The 20,553-nt window shown below is 45.1% G+C and overlaps 1 pseudogene; it reads left to right on the top strand.

Moving 5' to 3' along the window:
• Window positions 1–408: 408 nt before the first annotated feature.
• Window positions 409–20,553, top strand: part of LOC100467455 — a 57,809-nt pseudogene continuing 37,664 nt past the window's right edge.

The following is a 20,553-nucleotide window of genomic DNA, read 5'->3' as shown; positions in this document are numbered from 1 at the left end:
TGATGCCTCTCCCCTCCATTTGTCACCAGGCCCGCCCGTTCCACACTGGAGCAAATTCAAGTCTGAGCAGCATCGTGCCTGCTCACTGCGGGTGCTACTGCTGCAGACAATGACAACCCACATTATTCCAGTAGATTCCCACAATAACCCTAAGAGGCAGGTTCCATCATTTCCCCCCATTTGATGACCAAGGAAGCAGAGACTTAGAGAAGTGGCCGCTCAAAACCACGTCCAGTGGGGGCCAGAGCCACCACCCAGATCCTTGTCTTCAGACCCCAGAGCACAAATCCTCACCTGACTTTATGAAGCTGATACCCTAACAGAAGCAAAGGAGACGTCTACTTGGATTGACCCTATTTACCTTATTGTGATGGGAGGGACAGGGCGGGGGGCGGTGAGGGTGAAGCGATGGGAGGAGACAGAAAGCACACCCAGCAGGAGAGCCCTCCTCAAGGAGCCATTTCTGACAGAAGCGTCACGGGCATCCCTGCACCAGCAGCATTTACTCACCCCTCCTCCCCGCGTTCTGTGCGGGAGGGCAGACATAAGAAGGCAGAGAGCCAGGAGCTAGAGCAGCCGGTGGGGGAGGACGCCGAGAAGGTACAGGCTCCTCTCCTCCACAATGCTCAGGAGAAAACACTCCAGCTCAGTGACTCTGCCAAGTCTGCCTGCAGCGGAATTCAGCGTTCTGGAGCCTCACCCGGAGGCAAACCTGACCTCGTCCTTCAGAGCATGCTGTTTACCCAAGAGTCAGAGATGGGGACATTCAGACAGAAATCGGGGAGCCACCTGGCTCTTCACTTGTGTTTGGTTGTCACAGAACTGCCTTCACTGCCTTCTAGAATTGTGAGATGGGTGCCATCTTGTCACACTGGACCAGGGGCAGGCACGGCAGGGGGAAGGAGGGTGAGGAGCCAGTTCCTTAGCAGGGGGCAGTCGGCCTTCTGTCTTTGCCCCAGTCCCAGGCAGCTGGAGCCCTACAGCTCTGATGCTGGGGAAGGTGCCCTGAGGACTCTGGTTCTGGAAGCCCGACAGCCTTGAATTCCTTCTGACGCATTTCACAGAAGTTGAGAGCTTAGAAGAACAATCTCCAGCCAGCCTGGGCTTCTGGAGAGGGTCTGGAGCCCCAGGCTGCAAGCTCTCCATGGGCCCCCTCACCACTCCACTTCAATTGACATTGGGAACTGCAATTTCCCCACCTTGGGCAAGCAATGGAAACAAAGCACTTTACGGTTTGACGACAATTGGACAATTGCCATCTCCAGGAGCCCAGGTCCAAAAGGTCATTATCAAAGTGAACCATTTGCCATACCAAGGTTGCTGGTCAGCTCACCCCGCGTCCCAGGTGAGTAGGCTTCCGAAACAAGCTGCACATACTGGCCTCACCACTTGTCTCTGCTGTGGAAAAGAGCCACTGAGAGAAGCCGCTGCCAGCTCTCTCCGAGGGCCTGGGCCTCTCTGTGGGAGTCCTCCCTTTCCCATCCCTACTTTATGCAGAGAGCAATGCGTGGGTAGTAGTTTGACTCAAACCGAGCAGGACCACGTGCACAGTTACTGCTAGTGCAGAACAACCTGGAAGGGAGAACTGGGGAATGTGAGAGGCTGGTACCCCCAGTCCTGGGGGCTGGAGGAGGCTCCTTCTTCCCTGGCCCCCAAGTGAGACGTCCCGGGGACCGCAGCCATGGCATGTCCCCATCCCAACTTCCAAGCCAAGCTGAGCTTTCTCAGAAGCCTGGGAACTTGGGAACACAAGCACAAATGGATAAGGGAAGGAGGGGGGTGGGGGGAGATGGAGAAATTGCTGAGTTTTTGCTGAACAATTGCTGAATGGTTTTTTTTGGTCTAGTTTCCACCATGGAAACTGAAGCTCGCCTTCTAGAGGTGAGAGGGCCCTAACTGTGGTAGTGAGTGGAGGCGTCTGCGGAGAGCACCCTGACCTCCACCCAGCACGGCCAACGGTGGCAAGTCCGAGCCATGAGATCCACTGAACGCACGACCGGCCGTGACCCACCTTGCTTCACGGAAATCATATGAAAACCCCAAGGTTCACAGATGAAAAAAAAAAAAAAAGATTTTCAAGCACTAGCTGGTTTGAGGAACATGAGACACAAACTATGTCCTACACAATAGGATGTAGGTATCTGATACTCCTGGGGAAGATGCACGTGCTAGGGAACAGAGAAACAAGCACAGCATCTGAAAGGCCTGCCGTGAGCAGGGAGCTGGGGCGCCTCCTGTTCCACCCACCTCTGCTGGCCTGCACTGGTTTATGGGCGCTGCCTGCCCCCCTCCTCCCACCCCCGGGCGCTAATGAGATGCAGGGAGGGGTCTGCGGGCCCGATGAGGTGGCTTGCAATTTTTGTTGCTGTTGTTTTGAATATGTCTTTCTCTAGTGCTCTGCCAACAGCTTGTTAGCACATGGCTCTGCGGAGCAAGAAGGCTTTAGATGGTAGGACGCCCTGCCCCAGCCCACAGGGGGCTTTGCAGGCCATTTGTCTGCAATGTCTCCAGACGGATGCTCTTGATCCTCTCCAGCCGCCACTGACTTGGACACCAGGACATCCCAGACCCCATGTCCAGGGAGCCAGATCTTAAAGCCCATCCCCCACCAAAGTTTCTTTTCCCAAAGAAAAGAAGGTGTCTTGCAAAGGTGTGAATGGATTTGACAAAGGATGAGGAAGGAGGGGAAAAGGAGAGAAATTAACTGCACCCCCCTACTAGCATATCACCATCACCACACACACACACACACACACACACACACAGACGCACACACACACTCATACAAACACAGTCAGACATTTGCCAAAGTAGCCTATGGCCAAAGCACTAAGTTCCAAAGGGCAGCTGGGCAAAGTTTTCCCACTGTGGAGTGCAGTGTCCACAAAGGGTAAGGAGACCTGGATTCAGGTCCCAGCTCTGTGGTGAGCTAGCTGACCTGAAGCTAGTCACTTCTTCTCTCTGGACTTTAGTGTCCTTCTCCCCACTGTTAGTGCTGTCTGAGCTTTTCTAGAAGAGCACCAGGATTGTACCACGCCACCTATCACCTAATGCCCATGCCCACCCCAGAACCTCTATTCATAAGAGGCCCAACAGCATGGGAATTGTTACAGATTTGAGGAGCAGAGGAAAACACACAGGCCTTTACAGGGATGAGACCGCTGACCTTAGCCCCCAGCACCAAGACCTCTAGCTGCCCAAACTCTGGGGTCCATGAAGTACTTCCTCCCTTTGTTTACAAAGGCTCCGAATACATATTTCTGTGTATCGAACAAGCTGCAATTGACTTGTTACATACTTCCCGGGGCCTCCCTCATGTGAGACCTATCTAAAGCCGTACGTTCCTTATCCAGAACCCATTTCTGGATCACTTCACCCAGATCCATCTCTCCCTCGTCTGGATTCAAAGTGCTTGCTCTTTGTACTTCTCACCTGACACTCATCTTTTGCTGCCTCATACTGGATTTGACTTTCCGTGTTTCCCCTCAGCTAGATTGTTCTGTTTGTTGCAAGGTAATGATGTGTGTTGTTCTGAATTAATGTGGAGGGTTTTTTTTTTACCTTAAATATTTTTTTATCTGCTATTCATCTTAAGGCATCCGTTTTGTTTTGGTTAGTATTTTCATAGTACGCCCTTCTTCATTCCTTCTACTTTCAAACTTTCTGTATCTGTCTTATAGAGGTGTGAATGGATTTGACAAAGGATGAGCAAGGAGGGGAAGGAAAGAAACTATCTGCACTCCTCTCACTAGCACATCATCCTCGCCACCAACATACACACACGCACACACACACACACACAAATACTCATATCACACAGGCAGCCAGATACCTGCCAAAAGAATATGGCCAAACCACTAAGGTGAAAAAAGCAAATTTTGTTTCAGGTGTTTCTTATAAATTGCACAATTTTAGACCCAAAGTTAGAAATTCTGGCTTTAAAAAGGCAAGGTTGGGGCACCTGGGTGGCGCAGTCGTTAAGCATCTGCCTTCAGCGCAGGGCGTGGTCCCGGCGTTCCGGGATCAAGCCCTACATCAGGCTCCTCCGCTATGAGCCTGCTTCTTCCTCTCCCACTCCCCCTGCTTGTGTTCCCTCTCTCTCTGGCTGTCTCTCTGTCTGTCAAATAAATAAATAAAATCTTTAAAAAATAAAAATAAAAAAATAAAAAGGCAAGGTTAATTGATTTCTATTTATCGTGATTGCTAATGTGTTTTAATTCATTTCTATCATCTTGCTTTGCATTTGCTCCTTGTTTGAAGAGACACTCCTCAGTGAGTCACCGGTGCTTCTCCATGTCTTAGTGAGTATGCCAAGAATGTAAGGCTCTGAACTAGTTACCTGGGTCACTGCTCAGGGTTGTGTTCACGTAAAGTATTCTGAGAGAATAGGCGATGTCTCCCTTTTGGCCACAATGCATGCTCACTGCCGGCTCCAAGAGGATTCCCCAAGCGTGGTGCCCCTCAGCTGCAGCAGACACTCAGTGCATGTGCAACACCCCAGCAGCAAAGACAAGCTGAAGCCCATGTGATACTCATGGTGGCTGCTGTGGGAGGGGCAGAAGGAGAGAGAGAGAGAATTCTCAAGCAGACTCCCTGCTGAGCACGGAGCCCGATGCAGGGGTTCAATCCCAGGACCCCAAGATCATGACCTGAGCCAAAATCAAGAGTTGGCCGCCTAACCGGTTGACTGAGCCATCCAGACGCCCCTCTGTGGGTGAATCTTAAAGTCCTTCGTCTGAGAGTCTCATGTCTTCCAACAGCATCCATCAAATAGCAACAGGCTAACTTATTCGAGCGTAGGTAGGATAAATCAAATCCCAGACCTTTCACAGACCTGGTGATAATCACCATGCTTATTTCCTTCTTACTTCTTCCTATCATGCCTCCTATGGGAGTGATTCTGCTTTCTTTATTCCTTTTTAGCTTCTATGCTTTGGAAGTTATGCACTGGATTTCTTTTCTTTTAGTGGTTATTCATAAATAACCACTTTTCAAAAAGTTAAGTGTAACAATGTTAAAAGTCCATCACTGTCTCTGTCCCCCTTCAGGACAATACAACGCTTTCCCACCCCATCTCCACTCCCGTCCCACCCTCCTTATTGTTATCCAAGAGTTCATGGTCACATTGTTTGTAATCTACTTTTTGTTACTGTTACTGTTGCAGTCAGTACTTGTTTACGTTTACCAAAAAGTTTATCTTTTCGTGGCTATTTTTCTCACCATTGCTTGTGGCTTTCTACTCCTTCCATCTGGTTCGGTTTCCATCTCACTGAGTTACATTCTTTTATTGCCCTTACCACTGGGATCTGTGAGTAATAAATTCTCTTGGGCTTTGTTTGTGTTAAAAACTCCTTTTCCTTCACTATAGTTTGCTTAGGATCCAAATTTGAAGGTTCTAGTTGTCCTACAGCAATGTGAAGATACATCTCTCGTTGTTCTCTATTTTTGCTGGTGATAAGTTTGCTTTTACTTCAATTGTCATTCCTTTGTGTAATCTTTTAGCTGGAAGTTTTAAAAATTTTTTATTTTCTGTAATGTATCTGCAATGTATCCAGATGTGTATTTGTTTTTATTTATTATTCATGGGACCTAATATTCTTCAATTTAAGAATTTAAATGTTCTTTTCATTGTGGGAAATTTTCTTCCAATATATTTGCAAATATTACCTCCTTCATATACTCTTTTCTCTCTCCTTCTAGCTGCATTTTGACTACATATCTGTTAACTCTCTTTCATATTTTCCATTTCAAATTCTAGGCGATAATCTTTTTTTTTTTTTAAAGATTTTTTAATTTCTTTATTCAACAGAGATAGAGACAGCCAGCGAGAGAGGGAACACAAAGGGGGAGTGGGAGAGGAAGAAGCAGGCTCATACAGGAAGAGCCTGATGTGGGGCTCGATCCCATAACGCCGGGATCACGCCCTGAGCCGAAGGCAGACGCTTAACCGCTGTGCCACCCAGGCGCCCCTCTAGGCGATAATCTTGATGTATCTTTCAGATCACTAATTCTCTCTTTGGCCAAATATATACTACTATAGTACACACACACACACACACACACACTACTATTTATTATACTACTAATGTCTAATATACTACTTTACACAACTAATATATTTTTTATCATAATGACATACTTTTTATTTTGAGAAACCCTCTCTGTCTCCTTTTCAAATCTGTTTCTGTATTGCTCTGACCTGTTCTTATCATTTTTATCCCTCCTATGTTTTTAAATAATTTAAATATACTCAAGTCGTAGTCTATTTTAGATTATTTCCCCTAGATATTGGAATGCTAATTATCCAGTTTGCTGCTTCTTCTAAGTGTCCCTCTTCATAGACTGTAGCTTTTCATAGATTCTACTTTTTTATTGTGAGTTCTTCAGTGGTACTTGTTTCCTTAGGTAATCTCATGTCCTTGGTATATAAATGGTAGCATCATCTGTCTACGTAATACTCTATGTTTGCCTTTGCAAGCACCCCACTGGTTTTAGTAGCTCTGAACCAGTATGTATGTTAGTTTCTAAGCATTACTTATGTGGTGTAAATTGGTACACATAATGGAGGCTTAGGTTTCCAATTGTTGGTATATGACTCTCTTCCACCCAAGGCATTGGTAGATGGCAAACTTTCTTGAAACTTTCCCCAAACAGATCTGCTGAGTTTTATCTACTGCTTTCAGAAGCTCTCAATTTATGCCAGAAGTCCTCTATCACGTTCTCTCAACTCACTTAGATTTGAGGCTTTAACTCCTATCCTTGAATGGATATTAAAACCCCAATTTGAATCCCTAAGGCTTATGTCTGGGTCTTACCCCCCTTTGGACTATCATGGTCTCAACTCACACCCAACACTTGGGCTTTGAGTTCCTGCCTCATAAATGACCCTGGGAATTTCTGTCATTGAATTTATTTTTGTTATATACAGATTATATATGGGTGGATGGAAGGAACACCTTTCCATATCCACTCAGTGTGCCATATTGATTGGAAGTCCTCAGTTAACTTGTAACTAATTAACAGCAGGAAGCATGTCTCATCTTTCTGTGCATGCCTCCACTATAGAGCAGGCCCAGAATTACACACAGAGTCAGAGCTCAAAAAAGGCTTCTAACGGTCTCAGGGTCTGACAATAGGGGTTTTGTTACCTGGATCGTGGTACAACAGTGCAATGGAATGTGGTGCGGCTATTTTAAAAGATAAGGAGAATTTGTAAGTGATATGGAAAAATACTGCCAATATCATTTTTAAGCACAAAAGACGGGTTTAGAGACTAGCGTGCACTGTTCTATTGTATAGACAACAGACTGGAAGAAAATACACCAAAATGTTAGCACCAATTTGGTCCCTAGACAGTGAGACTATGAGCCATTTTTATTTTCTTTTGATTTGTATTTCCTATAGTTGACATTTATTTCTCATATAATAAGTATGATGCATATGAATGTAAGTTAAAACCTGGTAAACTCCAAATGCCAAATAAATAGAAAATCTGAGATGTGCCCTTGGGTTCCTGCCTCTCTAGAACCGTCGTGGGCTTACATTGTCTCAGAAGACTGTCCACTTGACAGCCACACCAGATGGGGAGGTGGCTGCTTTCTGAGCAAGTCACAACTGCCCTCACTTCTCCCTGCCACTGGAGGGGATTTTCGAGCATTGAGCACTGGGCTTCCCCAGACTGGCAGCTGCCCATTGGTCCTTTGTCATGATGCCTCTTTGGCCCTTGTTCCCATGGTAGCTCTTAAGGGAGAATGACCCAAGGGCACTCCAAACTTGAATCTCTCTTCAGTGTCTACTCCCACCCTAATTATACCCCCTACATGCTCCCTGGGGTACAAGGGGCTAGGCTGCTGGGTCTGGCTTCTGACAGCATGACAGGCTGTACACAGACCTGCCTCCTCCACCACCCTGGGCTCTTCCTCATTAACCCAAGTTCTTCCCTTCTCCAAGTTTTGTTCTGGACCTCACTGCCCTGCCCTCCCACCAGACCCTGATGGGAAGCTCTCTATTCTATCCTTAACAGATTTCCATGGCTTTAAAGTTGAGGAAGCAGGGACTGGGGTATCTGTCCTCCCTCCCCAGAAGGCCCTCTGTGCTCCTTTGGAAAATTAAGTCAAATTCTCCAGTGACCAGCTTTTCCAATTCCAGTCGAGGTATCCTTGCTTGGGTCACAGGAGTGTTTTTATACACTGACTACAGAAAGGTGGCTTCCTACATCCATACAATTGCCCAATGAGAAGGCAACTCAGGTAGCTAGATAAATGACAGCATTTATTTATTAGGATAATAAGTTATTAGGATAATAAAGGACTGCAACTTAACTAATCAGCATAAAGATTTCTACAGTGTCCTTCAGATGAGGGTGGGGTTGCAGAATGCATGACCCATGACCAGGAGAGAAGCCAGGGCTGAGGTTCCACCCTGAGACATCACTCCAGCCTGGGCAGCTGCATCACCCACCTATTTAGTGGAGGCTAACGAGCTATGTTGAAATTAGTAGCTTAGCTTCTCCCTGTGGCAAGGTCCTTCGTTTCCTAGCTCCATTTTTGGCTGTTTTTGTTCCCTAAAGCATCCTCCAGGCAGAGATCATTAATACTAGGGGTGAGGACCACAGGAAGGACCAAGAAAAGAGGTCTATGGGAAGTGCTGGAATCCCTTTGTCTGAGGACTCATTTTCCCCGTACCTCTCTCCATTTTGCTCTCCTCCCACTCCTCTCCTGCCTCTGGAAGTCAGGGAGGGGCAGACACTGAGCAGGTGGCTCTGGCTGGTGCTTGAGTTGGTAGCAGGTTGAGCAAGAAGATGCTTGTCAGCATACGGGCCAAGGGAACACATGGCCCCGAGTTCCTGGGGACAGGAGGGGAAGAGGCAGGAGCAGATGAACTGCTAAGCAACAGGGTTGGTAATTTCAGCCAGGGAACTTTCCAGCGATAAGAAATAAGGGAAGGCAGCCAGTGGGGGAGCATGGGAAGGGAGGCTAAGGGACTCGGTCGCCCATCTCAGCACAGTGAGATCTCGGTTTATTATTTTTTAAAAATAAAACACTATTCTCTGTCGGAAGCTTTTGCTTTTCCCCACTTGCAAAGCTGAAAACAATAGAAAGCCATCAACACATGCCTTCACCCTCCCCAGAGGAGAAAGTTCCTCACACTCACATTCAAATGATTTCTGAGCCTCAGGAGGTGCAAGGGCTGAACTTAAACACAGATCAACATACAGGGAATGGAGCTGTTTGGGGGTTTTAAAAATAGCTCAGAAGGAAGTATACCACAGTGTTAATAGCAGTCGCTTGTAGGTAATGGGATGATGGGTGATTTTTTCCTCTTTCTTCATACTCTTCCATACTTTTCATGTTTTTATGATGTGCATGTGTTGTTTTACAACTTTTAAAAAGCCATTTTAAAACACAGACAAAAGCAACACGGATTAGTGAAAAGAGGATCACCTGTGAACTGGTGTTCCTAGAACCTACCACGTGGCAGAATCTAGGGTTGAGCTTTAAGCCTGTTATTTGATCTAACCATTACAAGCACCCAGTGATATTGATTGCACCCTTTGTACAGATGAGGAAACTGAGACTGGGGAAGTTATGTCGTTTGTCTAAAGCGACATAGTGGTGACTGGCAAAGTGAGGTTTCAAGCCAGGCCTGTCTGACCTCAGGCTATACATGGGAGTGGTGGACAGTGCACCATACGTCTTATTGCCAAGTGCTTCTTCATGTGCACATAACTCCACGTTAAAAAGGCCAGGGTAGGGGCACCTGGGTGGCTCAGTTGGTTAAGCGTCTGACTCTTGCTTCCGGCTCAGGTCATGATCTCAGGGTCATGGGATTGAGCCTTGCGTTGGGCTCTGTAATCTGTAGGGAGTCTGCTTGAGATTCTCTCCCTGTCTCTCTGCCCGCACCCCACATGCACGCTCTCTCTCTCTCTCTCAAATATATAAATCTTAAAAAAAAAAAAAAAAAGGTCAGGGTAAAGAATCAAAGTGCCAAAGCCCGGAGTAGGAACATGCCTGGTGTGTTGGAGAAAGAGCCTCAGGCCCGCTGGAACAGAGGAAGCAAGGGATAGGGCGAGGAGGGAAACCAGAGGGGCTGGATCCTTTAGCGCCTCCTGGGCCTTGGGAGGAGTTTTGGATAAACTCTCTGGCTGATATGCCCATGGCTCAGCACAGCTGCCTCAGCCCCTGGGCTTTCATGATCTTTTAACACAAGTACCCAACAACGAGAAATTTCTTCTGCTTCTTCTAGTTCAAATTCCCAAGAATGGGAGCCTAGCTGGCTGAGCCCAGCCTGGGCAAGCTTCACTGAGGTCTTTGTGCCCTCAGCCAGGGGGTCGGAGTGGGCCAGCTGCCCTGTCCCCAGCCAGGATCTGGGTAGTGACTGGGTGGTCAGGCAGTGGCAGATATCCTATAAAGGGAAACTCTGAATGGGACCTGGGTTGTTCATGGGATCCAGGTGGTCAATTCAGAGACAGAATCAGGTCAAGGGCAGAAAGTACCTCCTCTGTTCCTCATTCTGCTGTTGTCCCTCAACATTGCCCATTGGGTGAGACATGAGAAAGGGGCAGAAAGTCCTCTGTACATGCAGGCGGTTGGATCCTAATGACGGATGGGAAGAGGCAGGGAGAAATATCTGCATTTATGGATCTACTTGAAACTATGATAAGGATGAAAACACACCACTCTGGATGTGAAGGATTCAGAATCTAGATGTGCTGAATCTCTCAAAAAAAAACAAAAAACACCAAAAAAATCTTTCCCTACTTCTTATCACCTGATGTCTTGAAAACTTTGTGTCTCCATGTCCGCATGTAGCACACAATTACTTTCTAAGCATCAAGGGAAAACTTCGGTGCGTCCCGGCACTGAGTTCCCATCCTAATCTTCTCAGTTGGGGGATGGCACAGCCGCCTGCCTTGCACACCATGCCACCTGACCCTGAGAAGCGTCCACCGGCTGAAAACAACAGACAAGCACCCAGCATCAAGCAAGGAGCCAGCAAAGGTCATGCCCCAGGCTAAGTCATTCCTGCCACCCCTGGCCCCGGGCCCTGGATAAGGCATCCCTATCCTGATCCCCCGCAGAGACCACAGAGACAGCAGCACGGGTCTGCAGTGGGGCAGTTGCTCTGTCTGTTCTCCCCCCGGCCCTGGATCCCCTATGCCAGGCTGTCCTGGATCTCCCTCCAGCAGCGTGAAAATCCACCACTGCTACCCTGGACTTTACCAGACCTTAATTTCTTAGTGTCAGGAAGATCAAGTTCATGTGGCAAATCTCAGAAGCAGTATTTCTCTTTCTTATAGAAAAGCCGACGGCTCTGTTTCTACTTTGTCCCTTTCCCCAGCACGGACCCCAGGCCAATAATCACAGGGATAAGAAACAATACGCAATGATTCTGGCTCAGTCCCACATCTGTTTACATACTGGTTGTGGCGCACAGCTCATTTCCCCTCCACCGGGGCCCTGCACCTAACCCACTGCCCTCTCCTCATTGGCTTCTTAGAGTCAAGCCCAGAATCCGAACTTCCAGCTGCCGAATGAGGAGCAGTTATAGAATAAGGAGTGGGAGTGGGCAGCTGCTCGCAGGACAGGACAGACCTTTGAGTGCAGTGCCTTGGTGGGGCGACATGAAATTACACTGGAATACAGGAACCCTGTCACTGAGGATGGGGGTGGGGGTGCCTAGTCGTCAGGCAGTAGGAGTCTGATTTCTTGTTTTCGCAATCCATTGGGGTTTTGATCATGAAGAGGTGGTTTTCAAGAACGGTGAAGGGTATGAGATGTTACCCCACTTACAGCTAACAAGTCAGCCTGCCACAGTTCCATGGATTCAGTCAGGAGACATGAGACTCCTGGGTCAGAGACAAAGGACTGCTGCTCACAGCAATAACAGTAGCCAGAGCATCAGCATTGTCCTCAGGCCCCAGTTTCCACAGGGCAACATCAAGAGGAGACTATATGATTGATACCTGCAACTCAGGGGCGTGAGCTACAGAAGAACCTGGAAGCTCAGGGAACTCAAATCTATTATAACAAGTGGTAAGCTTGCTGGCCCTTTGTCCTGGAGGGAGATGTACACTTTATTAACTGGAGAGTAAACAGAACTGCCTTCTTCCCTGGAAGGAAAAACTATCTCTATCTGCCGAAGAGGTTTACTATACAAAAATCATCATCAAACAGCCCAGAACAAAAGCAATCAGCGCTTTACTCACAAGATGTACAGAAACATAGACCTGTTGAGAGCTGTCTCTTAATAACAGTTACACAGCACCTGGTTTCAGGGAAAATCACTACCAGTGAGGTCACTAAATAGTATTTAGGGGCTGACAGAACAGACAGAAGCTAAAATGTAATCCAGATATGTGACTATAAAGCCAAACACTGACCTACAGGTGTAGTGTTCACCATTTGCGTCTGATAACCAGGCGGCGTGTAACAATTATGAACATCCGTCAGGATGGGTCAGACAAACCTTTCAAGGGTTACATTTGACCACAAACCATATGCACTGGATCACTTGATGTGGCCCCGTAGTGAGGCTTATTCATTTTTCTCTGTTTTTCAGATTAGATTATTTCTGTTGACTTCTCTTCAAGTTCAATAACCCTTTCTTCTCTGATTCCAATCTAAATCACCTGTTATACTTTTTAGCTCTAAACTTTGTTTGTTTTTCTTTTTCTTTTTCTATTTTTCATTTCTCTTCTAAGATCCCCCATCTGTTCATTTTAACCCTATTTTACTTCAAGTTCTTACACATATTTGTACTAGCCGTGTGAAAAATCTTGTGGCTAATTCCAATATCTGGGTCATCTTTGGTTATTTTTCTTTGGACTGCTTTTTCTCTTAACTATGGATCATATTTTCCTGCTTCTTCCACATCTAATAATTTTTTATTCTACTCTGGGCATCTCAAACGATGTGTTGCAGAGACTCTGGATTCTTCGTTCTTCCTCAGAGGAGTGCTGATTTTCATTCCAGCCGGCAGTTAAATTTGACTAGACTCAAACTCCAAGTTCTGTGTCTCCTTGTGGTGGGCAGCACCTGAAATCTCTGCTCAGTTCTTCAACCTTCCAGCTTTCCTTTTTGCTGGGCTCCTTGGAGTCTCCCTACACATGTCCAATTCAGATGGTCCTCTGAGGGTTTGGCCAAAACTTATAAATAGACTTGAGACTCCTTTTCCTCTGGCCCCTTTCTGAGATTTCCACCCTCACTTTTTAGTTATTCTGGCTACCCTAAACTTTGTCTCTTACTCGGCCAGTCAGTGGTTCCCCAGCTTTCTGCTGGAGTTCCAGCTGTCCCAGGTGGAGCACTTGGGAGTGCTCCCTGGGACAAAGACACAGGACTATGAATCTCAACCAAGTGCAGCTCCCCACTTTCAAGGATCAACCTCCTTCTAGTGATGTCTGCCTTTGGTCATTTTCCAGTGCTTTCAAATTGTTGTGGGGGTTTTTTTGGGGGTTTTTTTGTGGTTTTTTAAGATTTTATTTATTTATTGGACAGAGAGAGACACAGCGAGAGAGGGAACACCAGCAGGGGGAGTGGGAAAGGGAGAAGCAGGCTTTCCGCTGAGCAGGGAGCCCGATGCGGGGCTCGATCCCAGGACCCTGGGACCATGACCTGAGCCAAAGGCAGACGCTTAATGATTGAGCCACCCAGGCGCCCCTCAAATTGTTGTGTTTTATACTTTGTACAGAATTTATAATAATAATCTCTGGGAAGGTCAGCCTGCTATAAGCTACTTTACCATTATGGGAAGTAGAACCACCACATACACGGTTTCATAACCCATTTATTCCACCCTGTAATTTAAAATGCTATACATTATTCCAGTGTATTGACTGTTGTGTTAAAATTTATGTACCACTTAATTCTGGCAGACATGTTTCCAACTTTTGATGTAATAAAGTCAGAGGCTCCCACTACAGAGGCTGCACAGGGTCAATCACTTCATTGCCAAGGAGAAACAGGTCTTAGTACTTCCTTTTGCTTCCATTTACCTCATCTTTTAATATAGCTATCTCATATGTTTCATACTGCATTTAATATATTGTTATGTTACTATAAGTAGGCAATTTATAAAAGATGTATAAATCTGTTGGAGTGTCTGCTCAATGTTACTTAATTCTTTTTTACAGATGGCGTGTATGATTTAAAAGTTTAGGGGCGCCTGGGTGGCCCCGTTGGTTAAGCATCTGCCTTTGGCTCAGGTCATGATTCCAGCGTCCTGGGATCGAGCCCTGCCTCAGGCTTCCCCCTCAGTGAGGAGTCTTCTCCTCCCTCTGCCCCTCCCCCTGCTTGTGCTCACTCTCTCTCTCAAATAAATAAATAAAATCTTTAAATATATAAATAGAATAAAAGTTTAGATTATAAGTATACTTATATATATGTATAAGTACAATTATAAATAATGTTTTAATGAATGTATATATACATAAATATATAATACATGCATATATACATATATATAAAATATATATATGTGTGTGTGTGTATATATATATATAATTTAGTCATAATGCTGATTATTTACATAAGATAGTTACCCAGAAGTGGAATTGCTGAATCAAATGGTGTGCACATTATTTTTTTAAAAATTTTTGACTCCTTTTGTCAATATCATCCAGTAGTCCTCCAGAAGGATTATACCAATTCACCCTAAAGCAGCCAAATATCAGTATACTTCCCCCCACGGCCTGCTAACACTGACCACAGTTAGTGTTTTTTTTCCATCTTTAAAAAGGTTTTATTGATGAATAACAATACTTAGGTTTAATGAGAATATCTTCCTTTACTCATAAAGCTGAACATTTTTCATATATTTACCATATTAAATGTCTTCTTGAATTGCTTGTTTATTTCCTTTGCTTTTTCTATTAAGATGATTCATCTTTTATTTAAAAAATTAACTTTAACAGATCTTTTTATAGTATCTGCATCCTTTGTTTGACATGAATGTTACAAAAATGTTTTTCAGTTTATTATTTGCCTCTTTATTTGTTGATGACATTTTCACGTACACAGTACGTTTATATCATCAAATTTATTAGTCATTTTCTCCATGGTTTCTGCCTTCTGAATTATACTTAAAAAGTCACGCTGCACCCTTAGAGTATATAATCATATCAATATTTTCTCTTAGGACATTTACTTTACATTGAAATCTTTAATCCATCTGGGATTTACTATGATAAATTATGCGAGACAAAAATCTTATATCCCACACTAAAGTCTTATACATATATTTGGGACTGTTTCTGGGTTTCCACTGAAATCCAGTGATTCAGTGTTACTTACTATTACATCCTCTAATTTTTTTGGCTGAATAATGCATTTTAACATGCAGCATTACATTACAAGAATGACACTGACAAACCAGAAAGCATTTAAATGTGGAGTTTGAAAAATACTTCATGGAATAAATATTTTAAAAACTTGGAATTTTTACTTTGAGAAGAGAGGATTCAATGCCTGTCAAAAAGTAGGAATTCAATAAGTAACCTAATGGGGTTACGGTATAGTTATTTCTCAAATAGTTAAAGATCCACTATATGGATTGGAATAGATCTGGATGACTCTAGAGGAAGGAACCAAGGCTAAGGGGTGGAAATTAGTAGAGGAAACTTCTGCCTCAACAAGGGTCTTTCCTGACAACCGGGTTGTCCAGCAGAACAGGCTGTCTTGGAAGGGGGTGGGGTCAAAGGTGATAGCTCCTGTTCAGAGAAAAAGTTAAAAAACAGGTAACTAATTTTTCAAGCTGTAACAAAAGCAGCATTTACAACAAATAAGGATCTGGGCTACTTGAAGGACATTCAAACTCTAAAATCGTGGTGTCCATGATCTTATTTCCAAAAAAACAAAAAAAAACCACCATCATAACTTTAGAAACCAAGCCTCAACAACTAGGAAACCAGCAATGAGGGATCCCTAAGGCAATAGGGCTGAGCCATTGTTTTCCAAAACTTTAGAAGCTCTGGTCCATTTCTTCTTTGTCTGGGAGGTGGTGGGTGCAGGGTAGGCTGCAGGATACAAAACACATAGAAATTTAATAGGTCCCCACAGAGCCCTCCTTTGTTTACAGTTTGAGGGGTGACTGGAGTGTCCTGGGTACAAAGGGATATCTCCCCAGACAAGAAGCAAAAAAGTAGCCCCAGAATTTTGAGATCTCATTTTCATCTTCTGTAGACACCAAAGCACTAAGCAAAGATATATTCTGTCCCCTCTTCACCTCCATGAGGTGTGAAGAAGAGAACTCTCCTTTAACTCCTCAAGAAACTATCCCGAGGTCCCAAGAGCTGTCCTATTCAAATACAGTGATTTCATGTATTATTTATCCTATGGCTTGGGGAGAGGAGGTGTCTCAGCCATGCTGACAGGCAGAGCTTTGAAGCAGCCTCTGTGGGCTGGTTTCCCTGGGACGTGAACAGTAGCCCAGAACGGCAGGGCAGAGGTGTTGTCCCTCTGGGGCTGGCATCCCTGTGTAGGATATCTCATTGCTGACGACATTGGCTCAGCAAGTGTCCAGTCACCTAAGCACTCTGGCTACAGTCTTCTGAAGACCCACAGTTCTGACTTCATTAAAGGCATTGGCAGAGGATAAAGTACCACATGCCAGCAGCTGTCCAGCCCTCAGGGTACAGATGAACATTTAGTGGGCATAGAACGGAGCAGAGCATGGGTGGTACAAGGCGCCACAAACTCTTAAGGTGGACCATAATTCAGCACTAAAATGTAAAGAGAAAATTTATGGACCTTATAAACATAATGTTGAATGAACAAAAGCCAAACAGAAAAGTTTTGTATTAATCCATTTATGTAACATTTAAAACAAACCCATTTATAGCGCTGAAGTCAAGACAATGGTTATCTTGGGATGGGTGATGACAAGTGTCTGGAAGGGGACACATGGCGGCTTCTGGGCGGCTGCTCACATTCTGTTTCTTAAACTAAGTCCTCAGTTTGTGAAAATTCATTGAGTTGTACATTTATGATTTATGCACTCTTCTTTATACGTTTCACTTCAGTAAAACATTCCAACCAAGAGGAAGGTGGTAACTTGGCCCTTCTCAGTCCTGTTCCGAGGACTCCCGCAGGTTTATGCCATTTAATTCTCCCAGCACCCATATGTGAAGTAGGCGATGCCTTCTTCCTCTCTCCAGTGAAGGGTGCGGAGGCACAGAGGATGGGACAGACTCACGTGGCCACCAAGTCTCATCAAATCTTGGTCTTCCAGACTTGAACCTTATTAGGCTCAAGTTCTCACTAAATATTTATCGTATAGAGGGCAAAGTAATACCCCCAAAACCCAAAAAGAGGAGGAGAGCTAGGATTTAGACCCTCTTGAGGCTTAGAAACTGGAATCCATGAACCCAAGGAGACCTTGCAAGTCAGGAAAGAAGAGTCCAAGTGCTCCCAGGGCCCTAGTTTGTCCCTTGTTACTCAGGGACTGATCCATTGTGGGCTCTGTGCAACACTGGAAACTCGTTTTTGGGGTTTTTTATCACCAGACCATAGGGATCCCTCCACCTAGAGCCACAGCCACTTCACAGACCCCTCCCAAGCCAGAGTAGGGGAGGAGGGTGGGGGAAGACATGCAGAAAACGCAGGTGGCCTGTCCCAATTCAGACTTTAATCAGATCAGTTAAGCAGAAACATGGCCTCAGACAAATTTAAATTATGGTTTCTTCATGCCCTAGTGGAAAGTTCATTGCCCCAGGCTTCAGGAAGCTGTTCCAGTTACTGGCTCTGCCATTAAGTATCCGTTCTAACCTCTCTGGGCTTCGTTTTCTTCATCTGTAAAATGAGAAATTTAGAAGATATTTTTCTACAGCCCTTTCAGCCCAGACGTAGGACTTAAAATACTGGGATTTAAATTTCCACCAGGAAAAAAATTGTAACCCCAGATTTGAGTACAGGACTTTCAGATTGAGTTTAAGTCTTGACTCAAACTGTAATGCTTTGCAATTTCTTGGAGTCTCAGTTTCCTATGCCATAATAAAGGAAAAAGAACACTCTTGGGGAATGTTGCCAAGATTCAATGAGTTGATGAGTGACTCTCAAACTTGACCTTGCTACAGAATCACACTGGGGTCAGGGGGCTTATTAAACCCCCTGCTAGGCCTTCCTCCCAGTACCTTTGACTTACTAGGCCTGGAATGGAGGCCAGAAAGTTGCATTTCTGTCACATTTCCAGGTGACGCTGATGCTTTTGGTCCCAAGGTCATACTTTGAGGACCCCTGAGTTACTGTATTTAGAAGCTCATAATAGAGTACGAATCTAAAATGTTTTGACTCAGTCCAAATGAGAAATGGTTCCTCAGTGCTAACATACAGCCATATACTTGATGCATGTTCTTATCCAACAGGCAGTTGAAGTGTAAGCCCAGTGTCCCCCACCTCCCCCAGCCTGTGGATTCCATTGGGACAGTGTAAGCACTGATAACCAAATTTATTATCTCATAGCCCTGGGCTACAAATTCAGGACCAGATATTTGGAGGACTCTCCATATGTCTATACATGGGTCTCATGTTTTTCTACAAGGTTCGTTCCTTCTTGATGTTGCTCCTCTCCTGCACCCCAAACCACTCAGTGGTGGTCCCTTGTCACAGCTGTTCCTGCTGGTATATTCTGCAACATGTCGCTTTCCTGGCCAAGAGCTGCTTCCCCACAATGCTGCAGCTTCGAAACCCTGAAGGTACCAAACAAGGCTGCATTCCGGAACTTCAGGCCTCCCAGAGACGCCATTTTCTGACAGAAAAAGAAGAAGGCTCTCTTCAACCTTTCCCCCCTTGTCACGGAGCCCTACTGTGGCACATCTGTGCTCTGGAAATATTTCATTGCAGAGAACGTATCCCTTTCATTTCACAAGACTGCGATTCCAAGCTTCTCTTCCAATGAAGTTGGAACACGTGACCAGTTATGCCTTTGGGGTTTTTTTTTTCATTTTTTTTCTTTAAATTCAATTAACATATAGAGTAGTATTAGTTTCAGAGGCAGAGGTCAGTGATTCATCAGTCTTACGTAACACCCAGTGCTCATTACATCACTTGCCCTCCTTAATGTCCATCACCTAGTTACCCCATCCCCCACCCCCCACCTCTCCAGCAACCCTCAGTTTGTTTCCTATGATTAAGGGTCTCTTATGGTTTGTCTCCCTCTCTGATTTCATCTTGTTTTATTTTTCCCTCCCTTCCCCTATGCTCCTCTGTTTTGTTTCTTAAATTCCACATGTAAATGAAATCATATGATAATTGTCTTTCTCTGATTGACTTATTTCGCTTAGCATAACACCCTCTAGGGGGAAATGTGCATGTAACTTCTGGGTCAAATCACCAAAGAGGGGCTGTGAGTTTTCTGTGCCCTTTGTTCCTTCCCCAGGGACGCCACATGTTCCAGAGCCACAGCAGATTCAAGTGACCTGTGTTCCCAAGTCGTTTTATAGAGCAGAGCAGCCTTGGAGACGTGCTGCCAACACTGACTTAGTGAGAAATAAACCTTTATGCGTTCAATCACTGAGATCTTTCTCCTCAGCACAATTTAGCTTAACCTAACACAAAGTTCCTTTAGCTTTGCTTGGACCTCTAAGGCCCAGCCAAAAAAATGAGAGGCCAGAGAACAGACACCCTAAAGCCTTTCCCATCTCCAAATCTTTCCCATTTCCCCCCTAATATGTTTCCCTCAGACTCCACATAAATATCACCTGCAGAGAGCCCCAGGGGAACCATGTCATTAAGCCTACTGCTCAGGAGACCAATCAGATTTTAAGTTCCAATTGGAGCTGGTTGGTGGTGGTGGTAGTGGTGGTGGTGATGATGGGGGGGTGGGGTGTCAGAGAAAATTTGGTTTTTTGGGCGAAAGGGGGTATAGCACCAACTTACAAACCACTCCCCACAATATGATGCTACCAGGTAGACCTGAGGATGGTCTATATAGGAGGGAATCACATTTCCTGGGGGGTGACTGTATAGTTTTCGTTGGGGACAATCCTACCACAGAGATAAAAACATGTTGGTTCCCCTCAATCATCAGTAACAAGGCAAAAGGGAACATTGGAATTTCTTATGTACTTAATTTCAACATCCTCCAGTGGAAACGCGCTTAGTATCTTGCTGAGAATCTGCCAAATGTGCATGGATCCTATTCTGGCTCTCCCCCTAATTGCTGGACAAAAAAATACATCCGATTTGGCAAATCCTTAGCCAGGTGGTAACACCAGCATTGAATGGTCTTCAGAGTAAAGACAGAAAGAATGCACAGCCTAACAGGTAAAATGTAAATGAAGGGAAACTGTAGTTAGTCTGAGGGCCATGACCCAGTAGACATGGCAATGGAGCCAGGGTAGAGAGGTCAGAAGGGAGTACACATCTTCCAGAGTCTGGGCCTAACCATGGGTGGGCAAGTTAGAATTCTGGAAGTGGGTGATAGATACACCGTCATAGTTGGGCCACAGCTCTGCTCAATCATTCAAGGTCAACGAAGGCAGTAGCATCCCTAAGACAGATAAACAAAAATTGCTAACAAGTTTTACCTCAGGAATAGAAACTACAAAGCTTCGCTTTG

The sequence above is a fragment of the Ailuropoda melanoleuca genome, chromosome 1 (genome assembly GCF_002007445.2).
Source record: "Ailuropoda melanoleuca isolate Jingjing chromosome 1, ASM200744v2, whole genome shotgun sequence".
Classification (NCBI taxonomy): Eukaryota; Metazoa; Chordata; class Mammalia; order Carnivora; family Ursidae; genus Ailuropoda; species Ailuropoda melanoleuca.
Note: the sequence above shows the minus strand (reverse complement) of the source record. Positions and strands in the feature narration are given on the sequence as shown.